Below are 12,580 nucleotides of genomic sequence, written 5' to 3'. Positions count from 1 at the left end.
TCTTCTGGATTGAGTTCAAAATTACAAGGCTATGGAGTAGTCGTAAGTAGTAGTCGTTAACCCAAAAATTTTTTTCGACCGGTTAACGATGGTTATAAAAGAAATTTTCTGCGATTCCGTTTAACAATTACAAAACTTTACTTTTGTAAGAAACTCTAAATAGATTTGACACATTTTGCAAATTATTTATTGACGAAGGTTGTGCCTAAATAAGATATTTAGACTAGACACTATCATGAGATTTGCTCTATTGTGATTTCCTGATTATTTCCATTGAAAGGAGGCATGGACTATTCACAGCAGGTATGAGATAGATGATTGGAATTCAAAATCACTTTAGATCTAATGTAAAGTAGATATATTGTAAAATGTATTTTGAAAATTCTGATTAAAGTATAATGGGAATACCCAGAGAATGCTAACACGAATCGTTTAGTAATAATTTTTTTGAAATCTTAATTTTGTTGAAATCTTGTGATGGCAGTATTAAAAGGAATTAATCATTTTACGATAATTGCAACCATGTGTCTCAAAATATAACAAGAAAATGACGTAGTAAATTTAAACGCAGTATGGTGATTTTTTAATTTCTTTATTTAGTTTATAGGCACAACCCATGAGGGAGCACTAGTTTTAACCCAAAAATTTAATTTACTTATTCATTTTGCATTTTTAATTCAATTAAAAAGTTTTTTTTCATGAGAACGGCAGACTTAAATGAAAGAAAACAAAAAAAAGTAGTTTTTTATATAAATGTGAATATTTAAGTTCAAATACTCAAAAGAGTGGAGACTCGCAAAATTGGCATTGTACAGTTGTCTTAAAAATCCACAAACAAACCATCAATCATAAATACACAAGTGGCCGACCTTTGTGCTAAAATACAAACTAGGGTAGACAACGTTAAAGAGCACAAAAATATTATTAGAAGCAGACAGCTGTTTCGGATGCTCAAAGGGCAACCTTCATCAGTGCATCAGAAAGAAATGAGAGCTATGAGCTATGAATGTGTAACATCTCGGCATTTTGGCGCGAAGCGCCACTCACCGATTCATCTAAACTGTAGAGACATAAGCTAGAGAGTCCTAAGTTAGTCCATAAGTTAAACTAAAAAGTTCAGGTAACATCTTTGTTGGAGTAAAACTTGGGTTGAATGGTTGTATCATCACTGGGAAGGGGACGACCCCTTTAGTAGAGTTTGTAGAAGGCTCAGAACTTCCTGGTCTTTCATGAGATCTTGTAGCTCCTTCATTAAGATCACTAGACGATGGGCTGAATTTGCTGGAGTTCTGGCTTTGGTCTTGATTGTCTTTTTACTGGGGCGGGCCTCGCACCCAGAGTAGTTCGAGGTATGACTCTTTCCGCAATTGCAGCAGGTGGCTGGTGTGTCTCGGCTTTTCGTGCACTGAAACGAAAAATGCCCTCCGGCACATTTCATGCATCGTGGTTTTTCTGTACACGTTCGCTGAGAATGTCCATATCCCTGGCATCGGAAACATTGTAGCGGCCGCCGTAGAAGCGCTCAATGCTAACCGGGTGATGCTTGATTTCTTCCGTCCGGTATACTTTCTCGTGATTGGCTAGCTTGGGCAGTATAACTAGAAAAAGTGGGAGGAGCCTAATGGCTCCACCCACCCTTTTCTGAAACTGGATCACTTTGTAGACTTCTATGTTTAGCTTCCCTAATTCTAGAGAAATTTCTGCAGTATCAAAGTCCTTTGGGAGGCCTCGAATAAGAACTTTTAGGAACTTGGGTTGAGCTTTCTCGTCTGTAGTTGTCTCAGTCTTTTCACTGGTGTTCTCCTTCGTTGTTTCCGTGGGGGCTTTGTTTGTAACTGCCGGGATAGTAGTAGGATCCGAGGCTGAGGAGCTGGTTTTCTGCCTTGCTGATTTTGCTTTGCTTTGCTTCTTCTTCCTCTTTCTCCTCTTCTTCCCTGGAGGTTGTTCTAGATTTTCAGAGTCTGAGGCCGTGGCCTCGACACTGAGCTCCATATTTTCCGCCGCGGGGGGAGGGGTGATCTCGGCTGTTGGTGTGTTACTTTCGGGCGTTGTAGTGGTTGGCTCGGGAACGCTAGTAGTTTCATGGCTTGGCATTGGTTCCTCCTTTTTTGTCTGAATACTCATTTCTTTTCTTCGTTTATCATCTCTCCTGATCTTGCGAACTACTAAGACACTATCAAGCATTTTTTGGAAGTGGTCGAAGATCTGTCCATATTCGCAGGAGTTGAGAAAATTCTGAAATAGTTCTTTCAATTCGTTCAGTTCATCATCACTGAACCAACTGTAGAATGCAATTGGGAGTTGGGTTGAATCTGGATGCATGATGAATTTTGGTTGGACTTTACTGGCCTTGATGGCTTCTTCATATGTATCGTAGACGATAACATCCACGTACTCTCCATCCGATTCCTCCTGCATAGGTGTGATTGGGCGGCTAGGCGGTAGCACCTTGCCGCCGCGTGCTGTTCTGTTGTACGGCATTATTCGCTCAGAGATAAGACACGTCTTTACTCGACAAAGGCATCAATCGATCTCCGAAAATCATTGAATCAAGTTAGCATAACTTATATACCAGTGAATTGATGTTTATTTTTCGTAGTGGTAGATACGCCACTATACTATCATTATTTATTCTTTTGACTTGAATTTCATTTACATCACAGTTGAATTAAATTGTTCTTTTTTCGACTATTCTTTTCGACTGAATCTTTTCTTTCTTTCTTTCTTTCTTTCTTTCGACTGAATCTTTTAATGTTTATCATAAATAAGTTGAAAAGAAAAATATTTTTAGTATGTGTGATAGAAATAATTTATCACCATTCATTTCTTTTAAATTTCATTCATGGTTTGTTCGGTAATTAATAAGTTTCTTTTATATTTTAATACTAAACAGTGATAGTTGATAAAACAAGTGAAAGCTTATTAATCCATCTATATTTAACAATATGCAGAATATAATTGCAAGATAATACTCTTTAGAGATCGAAATCTTTGTGGCAGACTTCAGTACAAAATTTTAAGGATTTTAAACTTTTTGCAATGAAACAAATTTTTTATTAAGAGTTTACATAATTTTTCATTTTATTTCGGTATTCAAATAGTAGTTAAAGTGACTTCATTAGTATGTAAAATCGTACTTAACCATTTCCTTCCTAGTTCTTGAGAGCATAATTTTGATAATTCTTCTGCATTCCATTTTATTTGGATAGGAGTTTTTCTACTTATTACTTTATTTATAAAAAGTTTGCTAAAATATACTTAGAAAAATATTTTTACATATTGGTAAAAGCATAACGTCTTTTTATCAGGGTACCCACTCAATTTCAGAAAAAAATTCCCTAACTCTTCCAGGTAAATTACAACTAAAATCAATACCATATTTTATCGATATCATTTAATTTTTCATCAGAAAAATTTGATTATTTTATTTATAATGGCAAATATTAGACTTTCTGTATAAAAAAAATATGTAATTAATATGAGGATGGGAACATTTCACTTAAACTAAAATGTAAAATGTCTGCAAAAAATAATTGTAAATAGATTTAGAATTGCTTAACTCGATTCTCAATAACTAACTACTGTTACTGATAATTTTAATTTGTAACACAACTCTAAAAATCACATTAAGTCATCAATGATAATTATTGAAAATATGTAANGCTCGAAATGCTCTAACCACTGGTCAATATAGTGCTCTAACCACTAAGTTAATATTATACAACAGCGACTATTTTTATTCAACTCCAAATATTGACTTTTAAATGAAATTTACAAAATAGCCTCTCTTTATATGGATACACATTGGAACTGTGTTTTTGTACTAGGTAAATCCGTTTCGAAAACTTTACAATTGGTTATTTATAATATTTGAAAGCATTTTGAAACGTGAATATATTTTCTTAAACTCATAACAATTTTGCTAACATTCTTATCCTTTCGCGTATTTTGCTATCTCATCTGCATTATTTTAAATGCTCCTCAAACAATTCATACCGAAAATTCCAGTGGAAGAATTTGAAAGATATTTCAAAGTCAGATTTATTGCAAGGAAGCGGATGTCTCTCATGAGATCCATAAGGAATGTTGGAATAGAATACTTTATTGGAGTCCCAGAAAAACAAACTTCTTCTTGGTAGCTTTGAATATTTTTTCGCAAACTATTTTGCATTGATATTTATCGACGACTCCCTATCCATCTTTATATTTAAATCTATTGCAAAGCAAAGACAATCCTCAATGAATATTCGTAAAGAAATGTAGCGACTTGAGTATAATTATTTTCTCATTAAAATATATTTAATAAAAATTATATTGCATAAAACTTAATTTAGACAATAAAGAAAAGAAAACCTTACGAAAAATGAAGGTGTTTTTAAAGTTGTTTTGAGGTTGACAGATGTAAAAAACACACCTGACGTAGAAAGTGAGGTTATGTTTTGTACCAAAAATAACCTTATTAATCAACCTCTACTTTAACCTCATTTACACCTCATAAAATCAACATCATATCTAGCTCTTCTATACTTTTAGTTGAAATCGAGTGAAATTATTCAAAACCTCAAATGTACTTGTTTGCTTGAAGTGTAAAAAAATTACATGTACACCTAAAAAAACAACCTTTCCAAGATAGTTGCTCAATAGATTTTGATCAAGTAGATTTTGATCAACCAAAAAATTACCTCAAATTACCTCAAATAGAATAAAACAAATTCATATACCTTGATTACACACCTTGGGAGGTTGATTTTGCATGCTTGTTTTTGAAGTCAACTTCATATAACAATCTCATATATAAACCTCAAAATAGCCGTAACCTTACCCAACTTCAAAACAACTTCAAATAAACCTCAAAAACACCTTGAAATTTTTTAGGGAATTTTTGTAATAAATTTTATATGCTACTTTCTAAAAATATCTATCCTAATTTTAAGGCTACTGATCGTAAAAAATTATTGCCAGTGCGTTACTGGCAATAAATTTTACCAAAACCATATTATTACCATAAAAATACATGTCTGCCTTTCATCTTTTTTCGTAAACTATCTGACCATAAATTAACATTATAGTCGAAAAAATTATCTTTAATTCGGACTTTAGAGGATTTTTTTATCGAATCGGAGTGAACCGTGAAAACAGATTAAATAGTGTAAAGCTACCACCTGTCAAAGAACAAGAGAGTTGCATGAGATATGGATGCTCTTTGGCACCTTTTGGGTTTGAATCTCGGATCTTTCTGCTTATAGCATGGTGCAGTCTGCACCACGGGAGAAAAGTGTATACCACCGTATTGATTTAAGAAGCTTTAAATAGTAACTGCACAAATAAACTGTCAAATTTACTAATTATTTCACAATTACGGGTACAGATTTTTTTTCCCGATGGATAAGTTAAAGGTCAACCCTCCAAATTTTACAGAAAATTCTAAGAGTGAAAACATGCATAAAAAACTAAATATCCATATACATACACACATTATTCAATGAATATTTTAATATAAAAAAAATTGTGAATAACTTGAATAGCTTTGATGAATAACTGTAACTGTACATAATTATTTTCTCATTAGAATATATTCATTTTAACAAAATTAATAAAGTAATACAAATATTGTTTAAATAAATGAAAAAAGCTAAAAATATATCGAATAAATCCAGACCGTGTTCCACTTTGTCCCGTATCTAGAATAGTGAATCATTCCATTAATTGTTTATTTTCAGTTGAAAAAAATTGATGAATAAATGATTTAAAGAGTTTGTTTGTGTTTTGAAATGGTTTTACAGAATATGAAATTTAGAATTAACACTATTGAAATTATTAGATAGACATATAAACGTCATATAGAGTTGATAGAATCATATTTTTTATTTTTCAAATTTTTAAACAATTTAAAAATTGAAAATTGAAAAACTTCCTAGAAAAACTTCACAAAAAATGATAATAAATTACCTATGATTATAAAAGAAATATCAACATATTTTCGCATGTAAGTAAAGAATCTTATAGTCCAAGAACCATTTTCACACTTTAATTACCATGTATGTATGTAATTGAATCAAAAACTAATTTCTCCAGGAAACTAAAACATAAATTACCCCATCCCTTTACAAAAGCAATCAATCACTGAGGAAAATCATCATTCTTTTGGAAGCTAGATGGGAAACAAAAAAAAAATCACTTAAAATCTTCGAAAAAAATAAAAATGGAGCGAAACAATTTCGCTTCTCCTCAACAATGTTCAAGAAAAATGAGTCTTTCATAAGATCCAGTTTAGCTTTCAAAAGATTTATAGGTAAAAGAAACTTAGCTTTTCTAAAAGGAAAACCTGAGTTAGGAAAGAAAATTTAGCTTAAAACAGTCAGAATTTATGAAATTCTGTGCGTTTTAAATATCAAACTAAAAAATTTTTTTTTTAATATTCTACAAAAAAATATACTTCATTTTAGTGCTTATCATTCATTCTAAAAAGCACTTAGCCTTCAATAATATATTTTATTGAAAAATGTAGTCTAAGTTTTTAAATTTTTATTGAAATCTTTTAATTAGATAATAATTATTTTCCTTAATAAATAAAATGCAAAAAAATGCAAAATTGATCCTTAATGTGTTCTCTTCAATTTTAATACCAATTCTAGTCATGCCTATCTAATAGAAATATATGATAATAAATTCAAACTCAATGCTTTTATAGGAAATAAAAATGATAAAAAATCTATCTTATAAATAAAACTACAACACTAGGAAACTTATTTAATGAAAAATTTGATGCAATTACTATTTAAAAACAATAGAAGATACCAGAAATCCTAAAATTGGAAAAATAAATCCTAAAATAAAAAGTAAATAACTTAACAGGTGGCGCTGCTGATTGAGAATAATATTTGTAAAATAAACATATTTTGCTTCAACAATGTAGTGCATACTGCGGAAAAATACTCTACTGCTCTATATAAATACTCTAAAATACGGCGGATAAATCCACCTATATGTTTTAATGTAAGGAAGAAAAAAAATAATGTTTAACAGTTTTTGCGTTCAACAGAGCTATCTATTGACGTACTCTGAATCATATTTTTCTTTTAAATAGTTGAGAATAAAATATTTAATTTCCAAAGCAGAGTATAACAAACTGTACATTTCTTCCGTTTTTATTTTTGAAATCACTGATCCTTTCTTGTACCATTGTAGCTTGTAGTTAATATCATTGGTAGATTACTATTCTTTTAAATAAAAAATTTAACCTAATTTTTTTTTATTTCTTAAAATATTGTTTGACTTTTACTGCATATAATTTTAAATAAATAACATTCGTTCACTGAGAAGTTATCTACTGGAAGATTTTATCTTATTTGCTTACGCGTATTAAAAATAAATAAATGGAAAAAAAATATTACATAAGAGTTATATTTCAGTTACATCAACTTTTTTTTAAACAATGATTAATGAATACAATAAATGACTTGAAATTTTGAAGCATATGAAAAATAGATGTTTGACTACTTTTAGCAGAAAAGAACCATATTTTTTAAAGGAAAGTATAAGCAACAATCAGATCGTGTGTTTAATTTAACATATAAACAATTTTTTCAATGTTAATATTCATGTCATATTTTTTATTAAAATAACTAAGCTCTTATGTCAATTGCAAAAGTTTGAGAATTAATAAAATCCAGTCTAAGTAAATGTCTTAAAGGGAAATTTAAGATTTATATTTTCAATGACAAATATCGATAAAGCTGTAAAATATTTTATTTAAATAATTTAAATGTATAATATTTTATAAGCCACACGCACTTATAAATGTAAATACAAATACAGCAAATATTATTCTTCTAATTTATTATTTCATTTTATTGTTATTTATATAGAAATAAAATATAAATAATTACGATATAGAGCGTTTGATTTTATTATATATATTAACGTAAACTATATAGAGACAAAATTTAAAATTTACAATATGGAGCACAAAATATTTAATTATGACTTCACTGAAATTGAAACCAATAAATATTTTTTGAACTTACCTTGAAATGATATAATTAATTTTCAAGTTTTTTTCCATTTTTTTTAAATGTTATTTTTTTTCTATTCTTGACCTATGCCATAGTTGATTTTCTATTTACGTATAAGTTATATTTTTGGCCAAAAAACACTTAATCAAAAGATTTCTTTTAAAATTATGAACTTTTCAAAATTTAATAATTTTTTGCGTTAAAAAAGGCACAGTTATCACAAAAAATATTTAGAAAGTAGTTTCTGTAATAAAATAAACTTGATAAAAGAAAACTTAATTAGCCATTCCTGCATAGATTAGATGTAAACAACACATAGCCAATAAAACGAAATTTTAATTTTAAAACTGTATTACTAAAATTAACACTGAAAAGGTTTGTGAAACTGGAAAATGAAACGATAATTTTAAATTTCTTATTAAGAGAAGGATAATTGGTTGGTCAGTAATTTAAAACCACATAATCAGTTAAAAAAATATGCATAAATACAAATTTATGAAATTGTATGATAAAAATAGTACAACATGTTGGCAATCCGTATACTTTATTAACTGAACTAAGTATTTTTATTTCTTCAAAATATCTGTCAAAAATATCTAATATTTCAAAATAAATTCAAAAATATCATCTATGGAATTATATTTTAAAGTAATAGGGAAACAAAATTCACATTCCTGTTAAATTTTCAATTCGATGAATATTCAGTTAAGTGTTACATAAATAGACATTTCAAAATACTCGAAAAAGCTATAGTTTTAAAAATGAAAACGCCGTATTAAACAATACATTGACTAGGCATTATGTTGTATATAAGAACTTTTATAAGACACCCTATCCAGACATAGCTTAATTACATACATTGACAAGATATAAAATGAATATATTAAAAAGTATCGAAAAACGGAAAACTCCCTTGAAAAATTATTTTTTCTCCAAATATATTTTGTAAAAAATAAAATGAAAAATACAGTCAATTTTAAATAAAAATTTTAACTGATGTTGTCTAATTCAAGGGAAGTCTAACTATAACTTTTAAAAATTTTATATTTCATATGATATCAATATGGATTCAATTTTGCTGATTAAAGTCTGAAAAATGTATTCACTTCTTTAAGTGATTCTATTTGGTGCTTAGTAATAGTCTTTACGAACAAAATTTTTTATTCACAGGCTACAAAGCTACCATTTTCTACAATTTTAATGGCAACTGCTTTCATTTATTTGATAAAATATTTGCCTGCAAGCTAGATCTTTTTGCAAAATTTTGCATAGCATATTTTCATAAGAGTAAACATGAACATTGGTTTTGTTTAAGACACACAAATGGCTCCTTTTTTTTCATTTTATTTTCTCTTTAAATATTTTTCAAAAATTAGATTATTCAAGTCTACATATAAGAGTTTCTAAACTATTATTAGAAAGGGAACAAATTATAAAACGCACGGAACAAAACCTTAAGTATATTTGTTGAATTATGATATTTTAAATAACTTTTATTTACTATGACTACAATTGGATTATTATTGGTAATCTAAACGTTAATGTGTATTTCTTAGAACTTGAAAACACTTATTTTAAAAAAATAAAAGGAATAAAATAAATAATAATTTGCTTATTTTAATTTTTAGTTTAATGTTAATGGTGATTTAATATTTTGTTTAATGTTAATGGTGAAATGTAATGTTATAATAGATGGTGGTTAAAACTATATAACCGAACTCCAAACCGAAGGAATGGACCACCCAGAATAACTTTTACTCCAATGATTGGATCTTCAAGTTTTAGGACTCATTCTTAATGCTCTAAAGGGATGACCTCAAATATGCTAATTGATTAGAGTAGATGATATTTTGAGTTGCAAACTCAGACAACAAAAAACGTACTTTTTCAGAATTAATACACCCTTTTTACGATGAATTCGGATTTTTGACATGCAAAATATGGGGGGAGGGAGTATCTGCAATCTGAGAAATACGGTCCTAATAGTTTGGTCCAAAGTTTAGACCCCTTAATGTTAGTTTTATTTTTTGAGTAGTTCCTCATAACTGGAGAACTTTTGAAACGAATTGACAAATTTTTGAACACAGTTACAAAATTTATCTATCCAAAGATAATTCCAAGCAAAAAATGCCAGTTATTATTTATGATTTTTAATACTTTATTTAATGCTAGTCGAAAACATTTGTAAGGTATATAATTGTTTACACACTTTCAAAGTAAATTTTGACATTTTTTAAATTTTATATAGCACAATACAAAATGTCAGCAAAATCGACTGTTTTAGTCCTGAGAAATCGAATTTTAAAAAAATTCGTATATTTAAACTGTTCAACCAGTTTTGAACCAATTTTGTAATTTGCCATTTAAAATTTCGTTCCTTAAAATGACGTAAAAATTGTATACCTTACAATTCAAATTTTGTTTCGAATATTATATAATAAAACTAAAAAAATTTATAATTATTTACTAAAACTTTTTTCTGCATGGAATTATCTTTGGATATATGTATTTTATAACCGAGTTCAAAAGTTTTTCAATTTGCTTAAAAAGATCAAGCGATATGGTAAAATATGTAAAAAGTAAAATTAATATTAAGGTATCCAAACTTTGGACCAAAAGTTTCCCAGATTCATTTCCCTCTATTTTGTGGGTCAGAAATCCAAATCAGCTGAAAAAAAAACTATGTTTATTCAGAGAAAGTACTTAATTGTGTCTTATTTCGTAATTTAAAATATCGTCTGCACTAATTAATTAGCATACTTGCAGTCACCCTTTTTGGAGCATTAAGAATGAGTCCTAGAACGTGAAGATCCGATGATTAGATTAAAAGTCATTCATAGTGGTCCGTTTTTTGACACACTGTACATAAAGAGACTAATAAGACTTTCTTTAAATATAGTAAATACAATAAATTTTGGACACGAAAATAAAAACACAAAGACTTCTGAAATGGCAATCAGTTACAAGCAGGGGAAAACATCAAATGAAACTAAATAACAAATATATAAAAGAAAAACTGAAAAGTCTATTGTTCAGCAGGTAAATAACATTCATTACAGTTTTACACTATTTTGAATAGAAAAATTGAAATCGGGGGAAAATACATTTTAATCTGTTAGAAAAATACAGCTAACTAGAACTTTAGCCATGTTATAAATAACAGTCTGAAGGGCAGAATTAATGAAAGTCTGTCAGTTCTTTTCTGACAATACCAAGTATACAGCTATATATGCGTTGAAGAAAAAAACGAAAAAAAGGAAACTAAAATGCAGCAAAATCCAAATGGTAGTTAATTAAAGTTACTAACTTCTCACGGGGGTAGTCTTAATGTGCAAAAGCAAATTTAATTTATCAGCTTGTAAACTGACAAAACGTAAACTTTGATTAATTAGGATGGTCTAGTTTGGATGGGTACAAGAAAAATTTTCAATTAAGTATAATTAATTTTTTCCACTTTGAATTACACATTTTAATACTTTGTAAGGCTTTTGAAATGTATACTTACCACCCCACTGTTTCCCCCTCAAATAGATAGATACAGTTCACTAGTATTCTGATACATTTGTTTCTTAGCTGTATAAACTTACTATGAACTGAAATGATATGAACTACGAAGCGAAACTACGATCGACTATGATTTGGTATGTACTAAAACGGATAAAAATAGGAATATATTTTAGGAAGATTAGAACTTGTAAGTAGTCAATTTCAAACTATAGTTTTGTGTAAAATATGTTTCCGTAGTCTAGTAAGCAATGAACATTTTAACATCCTCTCATAGACAATGATAAAATATGAAATCAAATAAATTTTTAATCATTTGACATATAAAATATTTTTATTTATTTAATATTAAAAAGGGCAAGCTACAAGATATTTTATTATTTGTTTAAAGTTATAAGAAAAATAAAATTCCAATCCAAATTGCTCTGCTCGTTCTTTCATTTTATTTCTTTTGTGGTGTTTGATTCTAGCCTTATTGTTTTGTTTTGTGTTGTATTGATTTTTAATTCCAAAAAAATTAAAACAATTTTTAAATAAAGTAAACTTTTCAAATTTAAAAATTAGTTTTTACGGTTTAGTTTTTATTTAACAAACAATAGTTTTATTTTAATTCATGCAACGAATTTTTTTTTCTAATTCATTCAACAACTGATTTTTTTTTATTCTGTAAAAATATGTGAAAACACATTCGTTTTCAATTATTTTACGAAAAAAAACTTACTTTCATCTTTTTATAAAACAAAAATATGAATGGAATGAATTGAAAAAATTAGAAAATTTGAAAAAGAAGAATCCATATATAAATTAATGAAAAACCAAATAATTCGTATTTTGTATAAGGAAGAATTCCCCAAAAATGGAATAAAAACTTACTTAAGCATAATTAAAAATACTGTCATAATGTTTACTTGAAAATTCCTACTATTAATAAAAATTATTCACAAATAATTTGCCTTTAACACAAATAATTTGCATGTAGTTAGGCATACTGCTAAATTACTTACTGATATTGAAAAATAATTTCTCTCTGCATATCTAAAATCTTGCAACATTCCTTATTT

The 12,580-nt window shown here is 28.3% G+C and overlaps 1 protein-coding gene across 2 annotated transcripts in view; it reads right to left on the bottom strand.

The window, feature by feature from the left end:
- LOC107452035 (uncharacterized) overlaps positions 1-12,580 on the bottom strand; it is a 178,067-nt gene that overhangs the window by 132,929 nt on the left and 32,558 nt on the right. The gene's annotated exons all lie outside the window — the stretch shown is intronic.

Source organism: Parasteatoda tepidariorum, chromosome 3 (genome assembly GCF_043381705.1).
Source record: "Parasteatoda tepidariorum isolate YZ-2023 chromosome 3, CAS_Ptep_4.0, whole genome shotgun sequence".
In the NCBI taxonomy this organism is placed as follows: domain Eukaryota; kingdom Metazoa; phylum Arthropoda; class Arachnida; order Araneae; family Theridiidae; genus Parasteatoda; species Parasteatoda tepidariorum.
The sequence above is the reverse complement of the archived record's forward strand: the minus strand, read 5'-3'. Positions and strand labels throughout refer to the sequence as shown.